General features: G+C 43.2%; 2 long non-coding RNA genes across 2 annotated transcripts in view; one reads left to right on the top strand and one right to left on the bottom strand.

The window, feature by feature from the left end:
• LOC133213756 (uncharacterized) overlaps positions 1–23,415 on the top strand; it is a 532,499-nt gene that overhangs the window by 189,920 nt on the left and 319,164 nt on the right. The window lies entirely within an intron of this gene.
• LOC133213783 (uncharacterized) lies at positions 4,630–22,967 on the bottom strand. Its single transcript, XR_009725890.1, has 2 exons — positions 22,810–22,967; positions 4,630–5,137 (listed from the first exon to the last, which is right to left on the bottom strand). It is a non-coding gene; the product is annotated as an uncharacterized LOC133213783 (long non-coding RNA).

Genomic DNA, 23,415 nt, shown 5'->3' with positions numbered 1-23,415 from the left:
GATAAGGTCTGTCCTGACTTTTATACAGAGCTTGCATAAGAACAGAGAGTGCTTTGAGTTCTGTAAGAGTGCAAAGCACTGTGTTCAGCAGAACGACTCCTGGCAGAAATCAGAAGTACCTACATATACTTACAACTGGAGTCACTATAAAGAACAGAACTGAAGTATCCTCGGCCACAGCTTTTAGATCACCTACCAGTGCTCCCCTACATCTGAAAAACTGCCAGAAGCCAATCACGATAGCCATATCTATGTCGCTAGGGTTCATATGTTTGTATATATCTAGTAAACACAGTTATTTCCAACTGCAGTGTGCTCTTTTGGTCTATTCTCATTCTCTGGTTATGAAAATAACAAGAGACAACAGTAGTCCCATTAGATTTTGGCTAGCATCAGAGAGGCTGTCCTGGCCAACAAGGAGAGCGTACTTCATTCTCCCAAACATATGGCAGCGATCAAGTGGAGCACTCAATTAGAGCTGTTCAGTGCTCTCCCAGCTTAATCTTTTTTCAATGAATAATCTCTTGTTTTCTTAAAGAAATACCTATCCATGAAAAACACATGTTTAATAGGGATTTGGGACAGCATTTCCCTTATTAAAAAAGCTATTATTTTCATCTTCTAGCCTGTGTTGCTATTCCCCCCCTCCTCTCCGTCTCTTCGGCCTCCAGCAACTAATAGGAAAGTAAAGGACTCCCATACAACCCAATTTTTAGAAATTGAGAAGCCTTGGAAGAGTTTCATTAGAGAAAAGAGGGGAGGGACAGGACACAAAGTAAAATAACTTGCAGAACAGATCAGGTGTTATTCCCAAGTTTCAAAGCTCCAAGCATCGTCAGAGCAAGCAGTATTTTTCAGGCTCAAATTAAATACCTCTGCCAGTGGTCACCTGCTCTCACATTGATCTCATGGCCAGCTTGCATCCAGATCAGCCTTAGAGATCCTGACAGCACTGGCAAGAGATACTGTGATCTGCAAGTCCACGTGAGATGAACATTTCTTTAGAAACAATCACTCTACATAAAAGTAGAAATTTAGTAATGGATGCAATAGCTGCTCCCCTTTGCTTTGCCTGTTCTCTGAGTGAATAAATTGTACTTTTAAGCACATAATTTACTTTTAGTATAGCCCAATAATATTAACAGTCTAATGTCAGGGATAATAATAAACTAAAGAGATGAGAAAGACCTCATCAGTTTTCAGTTAAATTCCATCAGAGTTCCTGTCTTTTCCCTTTCTTGCCACACAACACAGGAGAAAAAACAAATAAGGAGGGAGGAAGGAAAAAACCAAGAGAAAACAACATCCAAATCTTATCTGCCAACCTTCCACCATAGCATGCAGGGACAGCTTTCCTACCACCACTGCTGTGTAACTTTAATTCATTACAGGGCAGTCTCATTAAAATGGATATGCCCTGAATGGACACCACAACTAGAAGTTACTCATGAATTCAGCTATACAGAGCTCAGCACCAGATTCAGCTGGGCTGATTAGATGAACATATAATTCTCTCAGCACCCCTCATTCGATGGATGCTATTATTTCAAGCCCTAACAAACCTGTCTCTCACAAGAATGTAGTACCTCCCCGCTTTTACTGAGGAACAGATTTACCCCTGAAATAAAGAAACACAGAAAGAAAACCCGTATTACAGAAAGAGTTATTTCCAGTATAGGGACACAGCCCAGTACATTCGAAATCTCTTGGAAAATCAAATGTTTATTTCATGTCTTCCTCACTGTGGATCTTTGTCAGAAACCTTGTTACTCCTTGACAAAGGCTGAAGACTTTGGAGGAAACATAATCTAAAAATTACCTGCACTGTGGAGAGAAGAAACCCAAGAAAGACTAATAAGACCATCTGAGCAAAAGCAATAGATAGCACGGAGTCTGAAAGGCAATATTATCACATGCACATAAGCCAAGCCAATATTTTGTAGCAGACAATATCCCAGAGAGCACAAAGCTGATAACCCTGACACTACACAGCTCAGATCCAGCATTATTACAATAATTTGTGGGTATTATATTATGAGGATAGTTATTAATTAAAAGGAGGAGCACAGAACTAAGGAGGCTCTCTTCACAGAAGATGGAAAATAGCAGTCCTTCAACAGGCAGCAACTGGGAAACTCCTAACAAACCACTCTTCTTTAAAGGCTAGAAATCCCACAGACAGATAACTTGTTAATACAGTCACCAGGCAAGAGGGGGTACACAATCATGGGCAGCTGAGGGGAACACTGTTCACAAGCATCACGCAGGCTAGAGCATTCACCACTCTTCTCTGAATTGGTCAAAGAGGGTTGTGTCAATGGAGCACATGAAGGTTAGACTCAGCGTGCTGCAACACAGCATTAATGATTCTGGGACTCTCGATGCCCCAGGGAGAATTAACAAAAATGAAAGCCACATCCATACCGAAGGTAAAATAGTAAGACTACAGCTTGCACAGGTCTTAAGTGGATAAAAACAAATCCATGTCTGATTTAATCTGAACAACAAACCACATTTTTAAGATAGCTAAAACGAGGCAAACTCTACCCTAAGTTTAAGATGTAAAGAGAGCTTTTGGTTTTGAGCACTTGCAATATAAACCAAGGAAAGAAAAGATTTGTGACCAATTCCCAAACAGTAACCTCAAAGATCAGAAACTGCCACATGCTGGAAGTGCTCAAATCACTTCCTTTACATGAGGTGATCTGAAGTTCAGCCTCCCACCTCCCAAAGCAAAGCCATCAGTGTCTTCTTGGGTACCTACACCTCTGCTGTTGAGCATGTTCCATTTTGCAGGCCCTGGCTGAATACTCAAAGATTAAAAAATTAAAAGCCTACTTTAAATACCAGCATTTATTGAAGATCCTGAAAGGATGGATACCTGCTGTCATCTTTTTTTCATTCCTCTTAGAGAGGACAGCTTAATGAAAGAATTCCAATTCCTTTCCACCATGGTCCAAGCTCACTTGGATTTCATCCCAAGTGAGCTTTCATCCCAATTGAGCATTTCATCCCATCAAAAGCTATCATTTCAGCAGTCCACTGTTGGCAGATAGAGCTCTCTGACATCTCTCTTGTCCCAACTATACTCAGACTGGTACCCACACATCTTTAACCTTCCTTTGTTTAGTAGTACTGTAATTCCCTTCCCAAACACTCAGATTAAAATACTTCCAGGCATGAAATCAGTCAGCTGTGGAGCTCTGTCTCACAGTAAGAAGCAACAGTCATACTGCATGAAGACTGGACAAAACACTGGAAAGTTACTGTAGGGAAAAATCTTGCCTCTAGGAAAGATAAGTATGTTGAACATCCCTCAAATACACTGCTGAAAACTATTGTTGTGAGACCTTAATTTTCTTCAATTTCAAGAATGAATTTTACACAAATCCTCTGATTTCCTCAGTTGGGGATCTATTCTTCAAATTGTCTGTTGATTAAGCCAGGATGAGAACTACTATTTCTTCTCAATCTCTTCATGTACACACAGAGCAGTAAGACAAATGTCATGTTTCAACCCTTAATTTCTAACAGATTTTAATCAAAGCCAGAAGGTTTAACTTTAGACCAGCACATGGGGGGTAAAAACATATAGCACTTAAGTTAATAGAACTGTACCCATATAAAACTGGTGAAGATAAACTGAGCCCTGAATCTGATTTTAAAGCTTAAACAGACTAGCAAAAGGCCAGTGTAAAAGATAGTATACGGGATATATGCAGTAGCTGCCTCATCAAACCGGGATGCTATGTAGAGGTAACACGGCACTACAACCATGTACTTGGCTACAACAATATAGGCAGCACTGTAATTACAATAATGACCTCCCAGAGCTATTGTGTCTTTAATTAAGCCTTTAAGAGTAGGCATTTGCCACTTAATCCTAACTCACTGTAACTACTGCAGCGTATCATCTACATTTTCACAAAGAATTACTGTGTCATATTTCTGTCAGAAAGATGAAAGGGAATATTTTAGTTCAAGTGGCATTTACAGAATGAAACCCTATGAAGTAAGAGGCCCATAGATGTCCTTTTAACAGCACTTCAGACCAAGTAAATGCTTCTGTTCCCTTTCTTTCTCTACTACTCTACTTCCTCCCAGCATAAACTGGGAGAAAGCAGGCAGGAGGGGCTACACAGAGCCAATATCACAGCTGATTACACGGATGATAAAGCTGTGACAACAGATTTTAACCAGAATACAGTGCACATCAGCAGTGCCACAAACTAACAGTTTTCAGGTTTCACTTAACTCTTTACCACTCATCACAAACAAACGGTTTGCAAATCATTCTTACTGGTATCCACCAACTCTCACCGCACTGTCTTTGGAGCTTTCCTGAGATCTCATTCCATTCAGAAGTCTTGTGACCTAAAGAAATATTCAGTGCAAATGGATATAGTTATGTTATTTTCAACATCTTTAATAAACTGTTATTTAGGGGTATTTTTCTAATAATGGTCCTGCAAAAGTAATGAATTCTTCCCAAAAATATTTGTGTGTGTGTTTAAGCAGAAGAGTTTGTCTGTTGTCTGAATGGCACCCCTGTTAACTCAAACATAGAGACTCTGAGCAGCTCTGTCAGTTCTACTTTACTTTAACAGACTCACAGGCACCGGAGATGAGAACAATTTTCTGCTTGTTTATTTGAGGGATTCTTATTCTAACTATGGAAACCTGACTCTGCCCAATTTCCACATCTTTTCAGTGTCGGCTTTGATATCAGTATTTTCACTCCACTTTACTACTCGCCTACATCAACTCAAATATCACAACCAAACACTTTGATGAATGAGAAGAATTAAATCAAAAACTATGGCAGTAGCAGGGGAACTTTAAAGTGATCAGCTCTTGTGTATTTCTATATCATCACAAAGGACTTTCAACACTTTGTCTTGCCCTTACACACCAGGGAAGAAACAAACACAAGATGATCTTAAGTTTTCCCTATAAACAAGGCAGGGTCTTTTAGTCAACAGTCAGCACTGATTTAACGCAAGCGCTCTTATTCCTGTAGCCTTTCCAAAAGCACCCACAGCCCAATCTCCTCCCAGACTTTGATGTCTTCTCTGAGCCTTCTATTGTTTCTCCAAGTGAGTATATTCAGTTACTCCCCTGGCTGGCCTGTAAAGTACTGAAAATAAAGCACTGCTTGTGTTAATATGCTACTTGAATGACACACACAAATAGCACCAAAAATCTTCTCCCTTGTCATCAGAAACACTAATGTTTCATCTGCAAAGTCCTATTTTATTATTGTCTTCCTGACCTTTGTCATTCTTGTTCTTCCCTTTTACAAGATATTTCATGAGGCTGGAAAATACACACCGTTCACATCACAAGATAAATGTCAACAGTTGCCTGAAGCCTCTTACTTTCTCCTTTCCCTTTCTTCCCTACCATTTGCCGGAGTGTTAAGGTAGTATTACCTTCCCAAACTGATCTTGATAGCAACCCCCAGTTTCTAGAGCATGAGAGAAACTGGTACTCAGTGGTTCTTTCCTGCCACTTCAGGTATAAATAATACTACTACATCAGGTACAAGAGATGCAACCTCCTAGCAAATTCTCCTGCCCACACACCATCCATGTCTAGTGAGGTAATAGAGGCTGACACTGACTGGTGAAAAAACTGAACAAAGTGATTTTGCTTTATAACATCCAATGCTTTACTTACACAACAAACCCAATTTGGCACACACAAATGGAAAGACTTATTTATAAGTATCTGTTGGTGTGGACAAACTACCTGTAGAAAGGCAGTTAAAGGAAAGATGTTTGAAAGGGTTGACAAGAAGCCCTCTCCTTGCAAGCAAGTATTGCAAGCTCTTCTAACCCATTAGGAAAGGTCTATAAGAATGGCCTACAGCCAGCACTGCCTAATAGAGTACCAGAGGAACAAGTAGTTTACGAAAACTGGGTTCCTACTAGCAATGATGTAAACAAGGTCTTTTCTCTTGTGACTGAATTGAGGATGGGGAGGGAAGAGACAACAGAATCACAGAATAGTTAGGGTTGGAAAGGACCTTAAGATCATATATACCTTTTTTAATCTTTGAATTCAGCTAACCAAAGGAAAACAAACTCAAAACAGTCTCCAGCATTTCTGCTCAGCACAAGATTTTATAGTCCACCACAGCTATTCTATTTGATTTTCTGATTACCTCCTTCTTATGGGAAGCTAATTGTTAAATTAAAACACTCTGAAAAAGATTCAGAAGCTCAAAGGAAAAATACTCCAATTTTCCCTAAATTAAAGGTATTACCTTCAATATTTCAGAATGCTTTTCCTTTTGTTTCTGCTTTTAAAGAATAATCCACCATCCCTGTGAGGATATGGCAACGTGATAGACACATCTTAAATTACTTCCCTAAGGTGAGAGAAAGGAGATCTGCCCTAATGAACCAGTCCCTCTTGCCAACACTTTTGCATACCAGCCTTAACCAGACCTTTCTCTCTGGGCTTGATGTGAAAAGGTCACTGGCCTTTTATCTGGAGAAGATAGCCCCTGCAAAGTCCAGCCATCTCTTCGTTTCATTTGACACCAGTACAGCAGCCTCTGCTCCGCTGTTACAAGACAGGCACCTCGGAATGCCTGATCACATATCTTCCTGCTACAACTTGACAAGCTCACAGTGTGAAGGATGTGTTAGAGTTCATTCCAGTTGGAAAAGAACATCTTTAACTGCTGAAATAGTACCTCTCTCTCTTTAGAAGATATGCTAAGTAATTGCAAGTTCCTGACAACCAGAATCACATCCCAAGACTTTCCATTGATTTCAGCGAGTTTATATCAAGCACACTTTTAGCAAATGAGATTGTTTGGGTTTTATTTCTTCAAGGAATTTGAGTCCATAAATACTACAGGAGTCTCAGGTAGCATCACAACGTGACCTACAGACTCCCATACCTTCACACCTCAGGTAGGATGAGTCTCCCCACATGCATATAACTGCCCCCTTTTTAAAACTTGGTTACATCACACAAAGACATTTTATTAACAGAATTCTTACTTCTATACAAGGCAGGGTTTTTAATTCCACTACGCTGAATCATCCTTGCAGATCCTACTTCTGGTATTTTAAAGTCATTCCAGAAGTGGGAAACAAGTAACTTCACAGAGATGCCTGAAATCCTATTATCTCACAGTACAAGAATACCAGCAAATAATAAGTTTATATACCGTAAGAACAGGAGGAGTCAATGAATTTATATTCAAGACCTCTGGGCAGGAGTCCCCTCCATGCACTGAAAATTAGGACAGCTTTAGGCACTTAAGGCATGCAAAATAACAAAAGGGACTTAGTAGGTCAAACCTTTCTGACAACAGAAGGATCTATCTCCTAAAGACAAAAGTAAAGCAAAAGTCCAAATTAAGTACATGACTAGTAACAAGAAATGAACAGACACATTCAGTGTCTACAAAACAGGAGCTTTAGCATATATTAATATATATGACATCTGGATTCTTCCCAACTACTTAAACTGGGAGCAGGATCCCACTTGCCACAGCTTTCTGCTATTGATTTTAATTGCATGAGGATCTCCTTTTCTTTTTGTAAGCTTTCTATTGATGAGTAAATATGGCCCAAGAAGGTGCTTTTCTGCTGAAGAGAATGCAAAACCTGTGCTTACAATGCCTCGTGAAAGCTACGCAGCTCCCCAGTGACAGCAGAAAAGGTGGGGAACCGTTCCCTGCCCCCTGCATTGTACTGTTACACACAGAACTGCTCTTGTGGAACAAGTGAGCCAACTGGAAAGCAGACAAGCAGTAACCCTAACCCTATTACACCAGCACATATTGTCAATGCTAGAGCCAACTTACCATCACCAAAGATGCCAATTATTCCCAAGCCACTGATAGATCATTTTTTTTAATCCAAGACAATGATCTTCTGCTGGAGGCTTTTTCACACCCATGACTGAAGTATCCCTGGTGGCATGCTGGCTAATTAAGAGCAAAATCCACATCTTGATGAAATAACACTGCCACTGGAAAGGATTTCTACAGTTAGGAACATGCTTAATCAGGCTGGAAGGGGCAGCATCCTCAAACTTGCACTAAGCACAGGGAAGAGGTCTGCAGCTACCAATTAACAATGATGAAAAGGACAGTGATTTAAAGCATATTGCCATGACATTTTTATCAAACTAAATGAGTTTGCTAGGCCCAGTGGCTGCATATGCTTATTGTCATTTAATGTTTGGATAGCAACACATCAGGCACCGAGTATCAGGAGGTGCCGAATTTAATAAGTCATTTTGACACTGGTGTGAAACGAGCAAATCAGCATTCTGAGGAATGTGTTCACACTCCGAGCAGACAGGCAGACATCCTAAGCATGTGAGGTGACACCAATCAACAACAGAAAAGGGGAGGCGGGGAAGAGAGGGAGAGAGAGATGAAAGCCAGGAGAAGAAACAGGGAGCAATACTCCCATGAAAAACTAGTTCTGTCCTGTCTCCTGGCTTGGCTGGTTGGTGTCAACAAGGCAGATTTCTCTGTCCTGAGCCCGAAATACAGTGCAATATCTTCGATGGCATAAATCTCATGTATTATTTAAACCCTACATGGATTATCTCAAATGAACTAAAATTAATGTCATGGAAACCTATCAGGACTTTTTATTGCTTTAGTGGTGATGCAAAATTCCTGCCACGTGCACAGTTAATCAGAACATGGGGTTTAGCACAACAAGACTGGCTCTGCACACACATGCTTTGAGAGCCCCTCCGACACTTCCTCCCCGAAGCCCAGAGGAGTTGTGCCTGTGTGAGCAAACTAAGGCTCTGGCTTTTCATGACTTTCAAAGAACCAGCAGCAGTTTTGATCCTGGCTCCTCTGCCCTCTGCAGATTGGCTGCTCGCTCCATCCCTCATCTTCCAACCCTATTTATATTCTCTTTACCTCAGGGTATGTCTGTAGTGCAGAGGTGTCTTGAGTTTGCTGTAAAACTCACCTGCTCAGGGGCTGCTGCAGATGAGGCTGTGTGGAGCTCAGTGCAGTCTAATTTACCCCTGCTGTCACTAGTTCATTTAAAGCTAGCTTAACTATGCCTACCTGACAGGCTCACTCCCTATATTCATCCTTACCACCATGTCCCTGTCCTCACCCCTTCACTTCCAAATACTCCATATTTCATCATGAAGCTTTTCAGTGGGCTGATCCACTTCTAAATTAGTCCCTTTTCCTCCCCCCAAAAGTGTTGATACTAATCTAACAATCCTTCTGCAGTTTGAGATTTATCTCAAATTGTGTCTAAACTACAGGGCTTATAAATTCCATTACCCCCCAGTCCTGAATGCCTAAAAATGCAAATAGCAGAGTCTCAGAATTGAAACGTCATCTCCTTGTTTTGCAGAGCATCAATAGGTATATTAAGATACGATATAACAGTTATGATGAAGAAAAGTGAGGCACTTGGGTACATCACCTCAAGTAGGAGCAGCATTAGGGAGATGTAGTAGAAAGGAAGGAAGAAGAGAAATGAAAGCATCCTCTTCATATGTGCTGTAGATGTCCCATCAACAAAAGTGAGAATAAATCTACTTTCTTCACATATACTTGGACCTACTCCCCACCCCTATTTGGACTTACACTTTTCCCCACAAAGATCAAAAGTTCAAGCTGTCTGTCAGGTAATAACATCAACAAAGCAAGAAAGCAGAAATGAGATGGCATTGATAGTGGAACCAAGGAGGTCTACCAACATGCATAACCAGCATTTGATGGGGTATCCACTAAAAAATAAGGACAGTTACTGTTTTGCTGGGCTGACTGGAGGTCTGAAAAACAGCATCAGGTTTGCAACATCAAACAAAAACCAGGCTGAGATGATCTCCTTACCTGTCACCAAACACATCACTGCACCCAGTCCAGTCATAGATTACATCAAAAAGCTGGCAGCTATCCGTCTCTTCCCTCCACCGTCCCCAAAACCAGTGACCAATCAAACACTGCCTTTAGCAGTGAAGCAGAACATTACTGTTTCAGCCACAAGCCTCCTGCAAGAGATGATGCTTCATGCCTCAGGGAGATTCAGTACACAGCACATTTCACTCATCAAATTTCCCCACACAAGTGGGGTACAGGCTGGGGGGCATTTTACAGGCTTGAGGGTCTGGAATTCAGTGGGATTGCTCTGGCAGCACATGATGACACTTGGTTATTAATGTTAAAAGTGTGTTATGTTGGTTGTTAAAACTTTTCAATAAGGCCTGGAACAAGAGCAAGAGGGGCTCTGGGACCACAAAAATCCTAGTAACAGGAAGAGCTGTATACAGTGCTGGACATGGAGCAAGTGACATGCAGCTGTGAAAGACCAAGGGAGCAGGAGAAGGATTATGGGGCATGCAGACTTGCAAGTGAATCAGAACCATTGAGCCAGAATGTGCTAGGAGAAGACAGGGGAAGCACTGGTTCTCAGCCAGGATGAGACTCCGGGCCCAGAGTGCATCCCCTTTCTAGGATGTGGGTGGCCAAAGCTGAAGAGTTCAGCTGGGTGAGTACAAGGGCAGCTTTGCCACTGATAAGAGCTGTTGTGAAAAAAGCCAGAAGCAAGGACCTCTCCATTATTTCCCTTGGGAATTGCTTTTAAGCTGAAGTTAACCACTGACCCCACCTTTGCTAACTGTCAAGGAGCAATGAGGACTGGCTGCTCTGCAAGGGACAGGAAGCTGGGAACAGAGCAGGATAATAGAGCAGACGCAAGCACTGACCTCACCAACACCAAGTTGGAATGGAAATCAACAGGTCCAGGTCAGGGTCAGGGTGAGGGTCATCAGACATAGCCCAGTGGTGATGCAGTGAGTCTGCAGTGATGGGGCAGGTCTGATGTCGAGCCAGGAAGCCCGGTCAGCAGGTCCAGGTCAGGATCAGAGTTATGGCAGTCATAGATACAGCTGCTGCAAGGCTATGATGAAGCATGGGTGGGGGCCAGCAGCAAAGCTCCAGCTTAAAAGCAGTTCCCAAAGGAAAGGAGAGGCTGGCCATCACTTCCAGCTTGCTTCACAAAAGCTCTTATCAGTGAGGGAGATGACCCTGGACTCTGCCAGCCAAACTCTCTAACCCAGCCAGCTAGAAGCCCTAGAAGAGGGCTGTGCTCTGGACCTGATTGCTCTGATTCCTCAGGCTCCGCATCAGTTGTCTCTGATACTCACAGGAAAGAGTGTGAGATAGAGAGTTTGACAGACCAGGCTGTTCACTCCATTATGACCCACTGTAAACTCTAGCAAGACTGAGGTAGAACTGCTGAAGACAGAAGCAGTGCCTGTTACAGCAAGACTCAAAGGCCACCTATGAGTTGAGGAGAGTTCTCAACCCTCTGAAATTCAATCTCCTCTCTGTGACCACAGGCAGCAAATATTTCACTTTCTTTAGTGTTCAGAAGCCAGCTCACCTACACCCTAAACCCCTGCAGGGAGAGGAACTAGAGCAAAAGGTGGAGAGGGAGGACTTCTAAGACTTACACATCCTCCATCCTTACTTATCTTCAGGGACAAGGAGGAGGGCAAAGAACTATGGACCCAAATTGACTATCACTTTGTTCTTTAATCCTTCATGGAAAAGGAATATCCAGACATCACACCAAAGCTGCAACAATTCACAGTGCCCAAGCTGAAATGCCTTGCACCCCCTGGAATGTGTAAAAGGTGCAATAAATTTTTTACTAGATGAAATTATAATAGACTTTCCTTCTTTGGTTTTTCTTCCCACACTCTCTCCTAAGCCCTCACAGTTCAGTGTGTGAGCAACACAGCCTTTTGCCATTCAGTTGCTACATTGCCACATTAATGCTAAGCAGCAAAGGCATATCAGCCCAAGATGAAAAGAAGGCTTTTTGAGTCCTTCATCCTTAGTCTCTTTTCCTTCCATATAGTTACACTGGCACTAACTCAGTGCCCAGGAGGGCAGTGCAACTCCAGCAGTCTGATGGGAAGGTGGTGTTGATGCAGCTTCTTGGTCAGCTTCCAGATGCAGCATGGAACAGCGCTCAGAGTCCTCACATCCCTGAAGAGGAGGCTGCTAGCATACACAATGCTGCAGAGCAAGAAATCCAACACTGTCCTTAAACTTGCAACACCAGAGGTACAATTTAGGCCATGTTGTAAATGTTTCAAAAGAGACCTAACACAGCTTAAGTGAGGACCTTCCACTTGGGAAGGTACGTGAGTACACAATATATCCCTTCGCTGCCAGCTTAAAACACAATAGAATTGATATCAGAAACACTTTCTGAAACACACCTCTACTTTGTCCTGTGTGCAGTAACCCATTTCATGCCTACCTTTTAAAACACCAACTCTTCTCTGCTCCTACATAGCTTGTTGTTATGTTGCCTCATTCCATTCAGGTTGCACCTGCTAAGAATGTTCTAAATCAGGGACACCACCCAGAGAGTAAAGTCCTATTCAAAGCAAATAGGAAGAGCAGAACTTAGCCCCCAGGTGAGATTTACTCTCGCATCTTCAAGCCCAAACAGCTCTAACTTGTCATTCTTTCATTTTGAGATGAGAAACCAGAATATTAAATCCCATCAGGAGATGCCCAAGTGTGTCCAATATTTTTGCTCTTCCCCCCTGCCTCAGCCTACCATTGAAAAAAATAAATCACAGTTTCTCCATGGTTGCAAAAGCCCTCAAAAACCCGATGCCATCCAAATACTGAAAGCAGTGACAAGTGAGCCACCGTAAGGGATTTTGTTTTACAAAAGCAGGTACCACAGACAAAACAGAGAAGGGTTTCCACTTTAAATAATAATGGTTCAAACCCAGTAACAAAACCACTCGATTATGCAGCCAGAATATACAACTCTGCATGCATCAGGTATTACATAGTGGAGAGCAAGTAAAAATGTAGCAGATGGACAAGCTTATGGCCTCCTGTTCCTTTTCCATATATACAAACATAGCTGCTTGGTTTCCCTCCCAGACCAGTAGCTTTTGGAGTGACAAGCTACAGTGTGGCCATATATGACACAACAAGGTTTCACCCCTTTCCAAAGAAGGACAGACTGTAAAGGTGGTGTGAGCTGGTGAAACACTATTTCATATTCCTGCTGGAAGCAACCTCCAGAGGTCAGTTAAAGCTTCCAGAAGGCCACTGTGGAGGAAAAAAGGTCAGTGTAGAAGCATCAACAGGTTGAGTCTAAAAACAGGTCTAAAATACCCTCGAGTGCTCCTGAGTCTTAAAGGAAACATATGATGGCTAAGGTATGTGACCTCCAAAGGCAAATTCACTGCTCTGACATTAGCTGAGGGGCTATACTGGCCAGCAGGGAGGAGCCAATGCTGGGAGACTGGTAACCTCCTCCAAGAAATGGAGATTAGATGATGGAGCTGCCATCATCATGAAAACCACGAAAGACAAGAAGCAAAAGGAAAACACAGCCTAAGTAACAGTACACAAGATTTTACATTCTCTTCTTCCAGATCTTCACTAACAAAAACAGTTTTATTTTCTGAAGACCATGCCCAGGCATTGCGCATGCACAGTCTTTTACAGCATCCACTGGAGGTGAGAACACAGCACCGCTGCCTCCTACTGAAGCAGGCTGGGAGCTGCCCTGTATTCTTGACCTTTTCTGCTGGTTTAACTTGCTTTTTAATTTACAGTACCTTTGTTTCCATAGGCATTTCATGCTGGCTGAGGAAGCTATGTGATGGGAAATTACATTTTAATGATTAGCACAAAAAACAAAACAAAAACCCCCATATGGAAACTGGATTAGCTAGAACTCGGAGTGCAGAAAGCCAACGTCCCACACAGCTGCTTTCTGGGTCCTAAGAAAGGATCCAAGTTAAAGTTGTACTAATTATACCCAGGTGGAGAATGAGAGCTGGCTTTCATTTCTTTTCCATCTGAACCGAAGGACTGCTTCTCAGCCTAGATTCATTTGTCCAGAGGGCCTTTAGGGGGTGTGGCTTTAATTTGGATGTGGCTCCAGTTTTGGGGTTCATAGCAACGGCCCTTTCCTGAGCCCTTATCAAATTAATGGAGCACTCATGCAGAACTCAATTAGGCACTCAAGCGGAGATTAATTGTGCATGCAAGCGTGAAGCAATTGGGTTCTCATGCATGAATCGATGGAGCACCCATGCACAAATCAACTGGGCGTGCAAGCATGAGCTCATTTTGAGCCCAAGCGTGAACTGATCAGCCTCTCAAGCATGAACTCATCAGGCACTCATGCATGAACAAGTTGGGTGCTCATGTGTTAACACAGTAAACCCTGCAATCTATGCCTAATACACGTGAAAAACACACAGGAACTATTTCAACATCAATCCATTATAAACTCTACTTTTAACATCATCACAATCTTAATTTACACCAATTCTAAACTCCACTGTCACCCCCAGGGACCAGTAGGGATAAGCACTGTATCACATTTTGACCAGCACAGCACTACAAGCTGCTTGTTCTGACTGAGAACCTCCCTCTTGTGCTGAGCAGTTGTTAGTATTTCCTTTAGGTGGCTTTGCTCTAGAACAGACCCTCACTCAATACCCCAGCTCTGCCAAGTACCGCTGGGCTCTCTGGAGACACCATCTGCCCTCTGCACCCCGCAGCACTGCAGCACACAGCACTCGGGGTCCTTTCCAGCCATGCTGGCCCTCCGTGGAAGGTGCTCTTGGATCCCTTGTGTGGAGACAGGCCACTGGGGCAGAGGGCCGAAGCAGTACCCATGCCATCTCCTCCCATTCACTTGCCCGTCCCCTTCACGGCATTGCTCCAGTAGTCTTGATCTCTCCATTTCCCACCTACTTATATACTGTTTGCACATAACCCCTCCAGATGTGATAGACACACCACAACACCCCAAATTCCAAGTATCAGAACCAACAATCCTTCCTGAACCTCAAATTATTGCAGTCCCAGGCCATACTAGACCTGGGTGCTGCCTGCATCCTCCACTAATTACTGTAGTGCACAGAACAGCCTTCACTAGGGGAGCTTTTACTTCAGTTATTGCCAATTAACACAAATGTCTAATCACCCATTCAGGTATCAAGAAAGAATACATAAGTAATTAAGCTCTTAATGGGTTGTCCATAGGCTGCAGTGATGCAGGCATGCATCCCTTGGGCATGGAGAATCCTCTTCCATGCATGTCTTCTCTGCCACCTTCCTGTCCACATGCCTCCTCCAGCATCTCCCCACACTGTCTGTGCTGGGCCACTGCAGGGTCCTCTGAGGGCCTGGCATTTTGGGACACCACATCAAGTTCAGAGCCAGCTGTCACCTGCACAGGGCAGTTCAAGGCTGCCTTCCACACTGATAACACTGCAGCCCTGGATGCCAAACCTTTGCCATGTGTGTCCAGTGTGGCACTCGTGTGAACTCATGGTGCACTTGGGGATGAAGCTCATCCATGTACTAATTGAGTATTCATGCATGAGTAAATTGGGTGCTCATCCAGAACTAATTGGACTCTCAAGTGTGAATTGATTGGGCCCCAAAGTTGGGGTACTAACTGGGTACTCATGCATGAACTATTTGAGCAATAAGGCACGCACTAATTTGGCATCCATGCATGAAGCAATTGGGTGATCAGGCATGAACTAATAGGGCGATCATGCATGAGCTAACTGGGTACCCATCCCATGCATGGACTAAATTGGCACTCATGCATGAGCTAATCATGTGCCCATGCACAAATGTAGCAAACCCTGCAACTGAATCTCAGTGCCTGTACCCTTCACCTCTTGCAAAACACATACTTAAGGGCTGTCTCAACATACACACACTACAAACTCTACTTTCAACATCCGCACAACCCTAAGATACAGCAATTAGGAATTTCATGTTTTATCCCTTCAGAACACACAGTAGGGATTAACACCACAGCAGTATGTACACATGCTCTCTAAAATTCTGTTCTTGCACATCAGAGCTAACATCATAGAATCATAAAATCATTTAGGTTGGAAAAGACCCTTAAAATCATCAAGTCCAACCACTAACCTAATACTATGAAATCCACCACTAAACCATGTCCCTAAGAACATCTTATCCATTACAAACTCTATCAGTTGTCCCGGTAGTCCAGACTGCATGGGGTTAACATTATAACAAAGTGCACATGCACTTACTAAATTTCTATCCCCGCCATCAGGGAGCCACATTACAGGGGTTATCATCATCATCTCAGCCTCAACTTTCATCTATTACAAGCTCCACCCATTGACCTTGTGGACTAAATTACTGGGGTCAGTGTTATCACAATCTGACTACATGTAGTGTTCACAAACACCAACCCTCATCCCCATGGATCAGACTGCAGGGGTTAATATTCTGACCATCTGAATGAATACATATTATCATGCCCCTCAGGGCATAAATTGGAGGGCTTACTGCATTCATGCATGAGTGTCCAATAAAGTCACACAGGGATACCCAACTAGTTCACGCTTGAATGTTCAGTTAAGTTTGTGCATGAGCACCCAGTAACTGTGTGCATGAATGCCCAATTAGTTTATGCAAAGACATACAATAATTCCCACCTGAGTGGCCTATCAGTTCATGCATGAGGGTCCAGTCAATTCATTCCTGAGTGCCCAGTGAATTCAGATGTGGACTCACAATTAATTCACATCCAAGTGCCAAATTAATTTACACCACACAGCCTGAGTAGTTTGTGCATGAGAGCCCAGCTAGTGCATGCATGAGTGTGTCCTGCCAGCTTACACTTGATTTTCCAATTAACTCCTGCATGAAGGCACAATTAATTCATGCTTGAGCACCCAATTAGCTCACACATGGGCATCCAATGGGCTCAAGCCACCCCATTAGCTCATGCATGACTGCACAATCAGGCCACACGTGATCACTGAATTCATGCACCAGAACCTGACCACTTTGTGCAGGATTGCACAGTTCACTTGAATTTACCCAATGTACTCATGCATGAACACTCAATTAGTACATGCATGAGCACCTGATAATCTCACAAGTGCTGCACTGGATACATGTGGCAGGCTTCAGCATCCATGGCTGCAGTGTGGGAGGCAGCTGACCCAAATGACTACAGCTCTCTGATTCATGAACCTATTGGTACCTTCACAGTGGTGTTAATCTTTGCTTGTACTATCTTCATCATCTTCTTTGTATGCTAGAGTACAGTTGAATAAATGAAAAATTCTGTTGTATTTTTAGTTTTGTGTTCTGCAGGAACAAGGTATGAAATTCATCAGAAGTGCTCAGATTACATTAACCCCAATAATGCAGTCCACAGGGGGAAGGGGTGGCATTTGTAATGCACACATACTCAATGTGCTGTGACTTGGTTACATTTGCTGCAGGATCAAGGAGTGAAGTTTGTAATAAGCACACATCCAGATTGCTATAATATTAACCCATACAGTCTAGGCCACCAGGATGAGGGTTGAAGTTTGTGAACCTATATTCAGACTGTGACACAGCTGACCTCTTCGTATTCGTTTTCCCAACCCCCAGGATCCTGTTCAGGTAGCTTCAAACTCTTTCCCACTTGCTTACACATTGTTCACATCTCCTCCTCATCCAAGGTGTTACACGAGTCACTCAAATTATTCCAACCTCAAACCATACCGGGCCTGCATTCTCCACCGCCTCTTGTCCTGGGCACACTCACTGTTGCTAGCAAGACAGCCTCCACTGGGGGATCTGTTTTACTGAAGTTATTGCCAATTGACACAAGCTTCTAATCACTCATTTGGGTAATGAGAAAGAAGAAAGCAAGCCATCAAACACCCTAAGTAAACACCTTTCCTCCTCCCTTCCCAGCTGAAGCTGCCTTTGCTTTCACCATTGGCTACACACAGTCTTTTCGAACTCCTTTGGTGGAGCAATGGGCAGTGCAGGAGAGTAGGATTGTATGCATAAGTTTGCTGCTGCTCTCTGCTTTTTGTTGGGTTACTTCCACTCCTTTTGAGCATTGTCTTTTCTGCCCTTCTTTCCTTTGAACATGCCTTTCTGCCACGTGAGACAAAGGGGTTTGGATGAAGGACAACTTAACATTCCTGTTCTCAAGGCAAAACTAAGCACTTTTAGTCTGTGAAAGTTGCACTTAACATCCTTCACTATCTCTTTTCTTAGCAATTATTCAGAAAGCCTTGCAAATGCTTACAGGACTCAGCAGTATAAAAGGTCAAGGCCTCAAGAACATGCACAGTGCTGAAGAATGTTTTATGCCTAAACAGTGCAAAAAAATTGGTTCAGTGCAGTATTGACTGCACTGCATGAAAAAGACCAACCCCAAAGAGCTCCGATTGTCAAGCACATCTCAGTCGGTCTTTGACTACTCATACCTTTCCAGCCATGCAAGGCACACAGCAGTGCAACTCGACTGCTTATCCCAGAATGAGAACTCCTTTGCAAAAGGCAGCCTGGTCTCTGTTTGGAAGCCTGGCCCATTTACTGCATGTTTCTGCCAAGATACATCTTAACTTGCAGCTGACTTTGAAATGCAAACCACTTAGCAACCCATCATATGATGCTTTCTGATCGCTAAAATCCCACACTACCTACTACAGGCAGGAGGCTTAGGCCTTGAAATGCCAAAGCGTTAACAGAGTTGCATTGACAGAAACAGCATTTGTTTTGAAAACTCTTCAAAGTGTATTGACACCAGACCAGGGCCCATCAGAGTCTGTCAGCTGAAAGCCACTTCTCATGTTCCTCTCTGTGCTGACTGGTAGACTTGCTAAGATGTCTCTCAAGCTATGCAAGTCAGGAGGGAAAAAGCTGTAAACTGAGCAGTGAAAAACAAACCTACTCCATGGCTGTGTCTCACCAGTGCAGAACAGCTGGAATTCATGGCAATACTGGTTGTAAAATTCTGCTTCAGTGTGAGCTTGGAACTGCCACACTGCCAGAGCCCCTTCTACCAGGAAAGGCCTGAGTATTTAATGAAAGACAAGGGAAGGACACCCATTTGAGATAAAAATACCAGCCAAAGGTTCGCCCAAAAGCATATTCTGAATCAGAGAGGAAAGACGCCTCACCCTGATGAGATTTAAACCTTATGAGCACTCTCCAAATATATACATATCAGTTTAATATGGCTGTTCACAATGGCAGATAATCATAATTTATCTCAGTTGGCATCCCCCTGTTTAAGGGAGCCCCCAATAGGCATTTACACAGGCAAGTAAAAGAACAAAAAAGGAAGGGCTGGAGAATATGGAGAAGTCTTCATGTATTGCTGCCTCCTATTGCTGTCATGTTAAAACATAATCAGGACTGACAGAGAACATGGCTGGACAGTCTGAACATATACTTAGAGGCATGCTGCATCAGAGGTTACACGGAAAAGAGACTGCCTCTTCCTCCACCAGGCAAAAGCATGCTCCCACCCCACTTCCCATGGCAATCAAACTCCCTGAACACTTGAATGGAAACCTCATTCCTGGGCACCAGGGAAATGCAGCAATGCAGTGCAGGGAATCTCTGTCCCCACTCCTGCAGCATGCCAAAGTACACGGCCAGCTGGTCTCCTGTATTCTGGACAGCCACTCTGGGCCACTTAGCTTCACCACACACATCTACTTCATTACCCAGCCCCAAAATTAGCATGGAAAATAAATGAACACCACATCAGAGGAGCCCGGTGTTTAAATGCACTCTCATTCCCTACCCCAATCCGAATTTTGCATTCTGCTACAAGCTGACAAGATAATTGTAAGGTAATTACACTGTCTTCATTTCCAAGTGCAGCAAAGATGCAGCAGCAAGAGAATGTACCAGCATGATAAAAATTATACGATTATCTGCTTTTCAGAAATCATCCAGCTGGCCTGTATATCACCAGATTAAGTAGTGGGCTGAACGGAGATGATGGCTGTAGAATGCTTCAAAGCTCTGTTTGCTGCACTGGATGTTACTGGCACATGCAGATAGAATAACAGAGGGTAACAATAAATTGTAGGTGTCTCCGCAGTGCTGCTCTGCGTGCATACCAACGTTGGGGTACCCCACACGTGACACCTCCTGCCAGCATTGGCACAAGAGGCACAGAGGGTGCAAAACAGAGGAGGCTACGATCAGACCTTTGTGAGCCAAACCTCTGTTATCAGTAAGGTACCTTCAGCTCTTTCTGGTGTATTTCTACACTATAGTTATTGCAGCCCAGGTAGATCTACCTGAATCAACTTTAAAAGCAGCTCAACCCAGGAGTACAAACCTTGCCCAGGAGGAAGGATGCGGCCTCCAAAAATGCTGCTGAGAAAGGCTGGCAAAGCTGTTCTCCTCTGCCAGCATTTAGTTTAACACTAGTTGTGGTCTGTCCACATGAGCAGAGATGCTCTAGGAGAAAACTGTCTTTGTACTGTGGTGTTTTCAGGCTCACTGATACCATGACAGTACTACGGATTGAGTATTTCATCCATGTAGCTATTCTGAGTGCCATTCCTGGCTGAGATTTCAGCCATCAGTTATGGAGGACTGCCTTCCTTGCTATTTACCATAAGCCACAGTTTCACTGTTTCCATGAAGTACTGTGCCAGTTCAGCAGGAGATACCAACTCACCATGAAGCCCAGTCTCTGAGAGTGCACAGTTTTAGCTGTACCCAGGCACTACAGCTGCTCAGGCAGACACAGCATAAAACCAGAGTGACTAGGAACAGAATCCTGATTGGTTCAAAGATACCAAAATATGCTTCCATTTGAAACATAAAATTGTTTCAGCTTCAAAAAAACCTATGTGGAAATTTCATTTTGCCTCCCGAAGACCTTGTAAGAGAAGAACATTACCAATGGACAAACCCCCAGCACTTCCAAGCACCTTGTGTAATTCATTTTCTGGTTTGTGACTGTCCAGTGAAAATACGATCAATCACAAGGCAGGCACAGAAAGGCCGGAGTCTTCTGGGTCTATTTGTATTCCCTATCAAATCCCACAGCATCATATAATAATCAAGTGGTTTTGCTTCTTTTATATTTAAATTGCTGTGTATCTTTTGGCCATGAGAGTTTCCTCTCAAGCCGTAAAGCACCCTGAAGCCTAGAACACCTGAGCCGCCAGCATCTGATTTGATGGTATTACCAAGTACTAAGCACAGTTATATCTCATTGCTCAGTTTCAGGGCTTGATGTCACAAGTCATCTGTGGCTGCTGATGCCATGGGGACCTGACAGCACACAGCAGGTGCTGGATTGTCTACAACAGATGATTTGAAGGTTTCTTTTGCTGTTTTATGAGGAAGCTTGATTTTACTTACTGACATCCACATTTTTCAAAGTGTGCCTCTTTCAACGGAGTCTTAGCCAGGAACATTTTTACTCTCAGAAGTGAATTTTTAGTTTAAGGCAGAGGGAGGTGTTGAAATCAGCAACTCTAAGATTTCTGCACTTGAGACAAGTGCTGCAATATGAATAGGTGCAAGGCTATTTGGTCTTAGAAAGCCAGATCCTTTTCTTAAGCTGTCTGCCTCTGCACTCCTCTTCCTCTCATGCAGTTTTCACGAGCAACTTGCCTAGCTCTGAAACAGGAAATAGTTTTGCATTTCCTATCCACCTCTAACCAGCACACTGAAGGGGTAAGTCCTTAATTCATGGGGATCATATCCTAAAACACTCTGAAGCAACCCAGTGCAAACGTTTTCCTGGGTTTATTCCTGCATATTTCAGTTACCAGAATTTTCATTGTTAGTGGTTGATGATTGCTTTTGCTAATTATTGGTTTGATCAGGTCTTTCCCCTCTCCTTAAGGGACTCTAAAGTTATTTCTGGAGGCACAGGTGGGTTGAGAAAGCGCTCAGGCAGTGGAGAGTTTGATCCTGGGCTCCCCGTTTCACACCACAACTCCCACACTTGTCTGTGAGTACCAGGGATGGATTAGATGTTATAGATGGGGAAACCTGAGGAGTGGTGTATTACTAGGAAGTGGGAAGAAAGGAAGAGTACAGATAGGAATGGAGGGTTAAAGAAGAATTTCAAGCCACCACTGGCTGCAGCTGAAAGCAGTGTATTCCTTTCACTGTATTCCTTCTCCATGAAAGCCTGTTTCCAATGGAGCTAGGCCTTTTAGGAAATCTGCTCAGTAGAGTCACTGCAATAATGACCTAGATTCAGTTCAAGCAGACACTCAAAATAGGTCATTTACACCACCTTCCAATGGCATCTGTTTCCTCTCAGTGAATATGCAGAGCCACAGGTGACAAGCACAGCTGTAGACACTGGAAATGTCCACACTAAGTGAAATATATCTCAGCTTACACATTTCAAAGCCATCAGTGTGTTTATCCTGAGAGACACAGGAGTACTATTCTTGACAAAGTCAGGCAGAAGAAACCAAAATATGTATCTCAGGCCTAAAAGTCAGGCTTATAATATTAAAAAGGAGGATCTCTGACCTGCCTAAGCTTCAGCATCTGATTTATATATTTTTTAACTCAAGCTTGGAGCTCCAGGTTCTCCATCAGGACCACAAAGAGCCATTGTGTTGCTCATGGCAGGATATTCATTTGGCAGGCTTGCATACCAAGTAAACAGGGGTGTTGGGTTTTAGCTTGTTTTTTTAATTTAAAGAAAGGTGGCTTTGGTAGCCACCACAGAGCTACACACAGGGTAGGTCTAAGCTGTCCTTCAGCTTTCCTGCAAGCCAACTCTCTCTCAAGATGAAGGCACCACCACATCAGTACACCTGATTGAAGAGCTCTCATTTGATTTTTTGGAGTGTCTGAATCTGGTTGCCATGAGGACTGACCTACCAATGTATATGCAATGCTAGAATTTACAGTCTTAAAGGTATAAGAAATAACAAGGGCATAGACATCACATCCTTTATGGCAAGCTTTAAATAGTCTCAGCTTATGAACCTTACCAGGACCATCTCAGGATCTCTGAGGAACACTCCAGCTCCATCATTTGATATGTTGTTCTGTAGTTTCTTTTATTTTGTCTGGAACTTTTCACCCATCTTCAGATACTTTCTGCATCAGACAGGCACTGTAGTGCCAGAAGAGGAATATCTGGAGAATCTTCTCAGCTGAAGGGATAAAAAGAGCATTGTGAGGAGGCAAAATGATTTCAGAACACCTTTATTTTAAGCAAAGGACTGTTGATAGAGGACTCTAACCAAACCCCACCACCAGGATGAATTTATCCCAGTTAAACTCTAGTGCCTGGCTCTGTATTACAGCACCATAAGTTTCAGTTCAATAGCTTTGAAAAATAAACTAAGGTTCTTGGATGAAACAGATTAAAAGGTGCAGAGGTGGAGGGTCTTAACAGTTCCAGGATCTATTTAGTGACAGAGGAAGCCCTCAGCCTCCCCACAACTGGGAATAACATAGCAAGGCATCACAGCATGTTTAAACCAAAGAACCTTGTCTCATCTGCATAATGCCGGTGTCATTTTCTCATCCTCCTTGTTACCACAGTCCAGGAGTACCTTTGAGTACTGGTGACGCAGGCACACTGATGTTTT

Source organism: Neopsephotus bourkii, unplaced genomic scaffold (assembly GCF_033783945.1).
Source record: "Neopsephotus bourkii isolate Nb327-2 ecotype Australia unplaced genomic scaffold, CSIRO-AGI_Nbou_v1 NB_845, whole genome shotgun sequence".
In the NCBI taxonomy this organism is placed as follows: domain Eukaryota; kingdom Metazoa; phylum Chordata; class Aves; order Psittaciformes; family Psittacidae; genus Neopsephotus; species Neopsephotus bourkii.
Note: the sequence above shows the minus strand (reverse complement) of the source record. Positions and strands in the feature narration are given on the sequence as shown.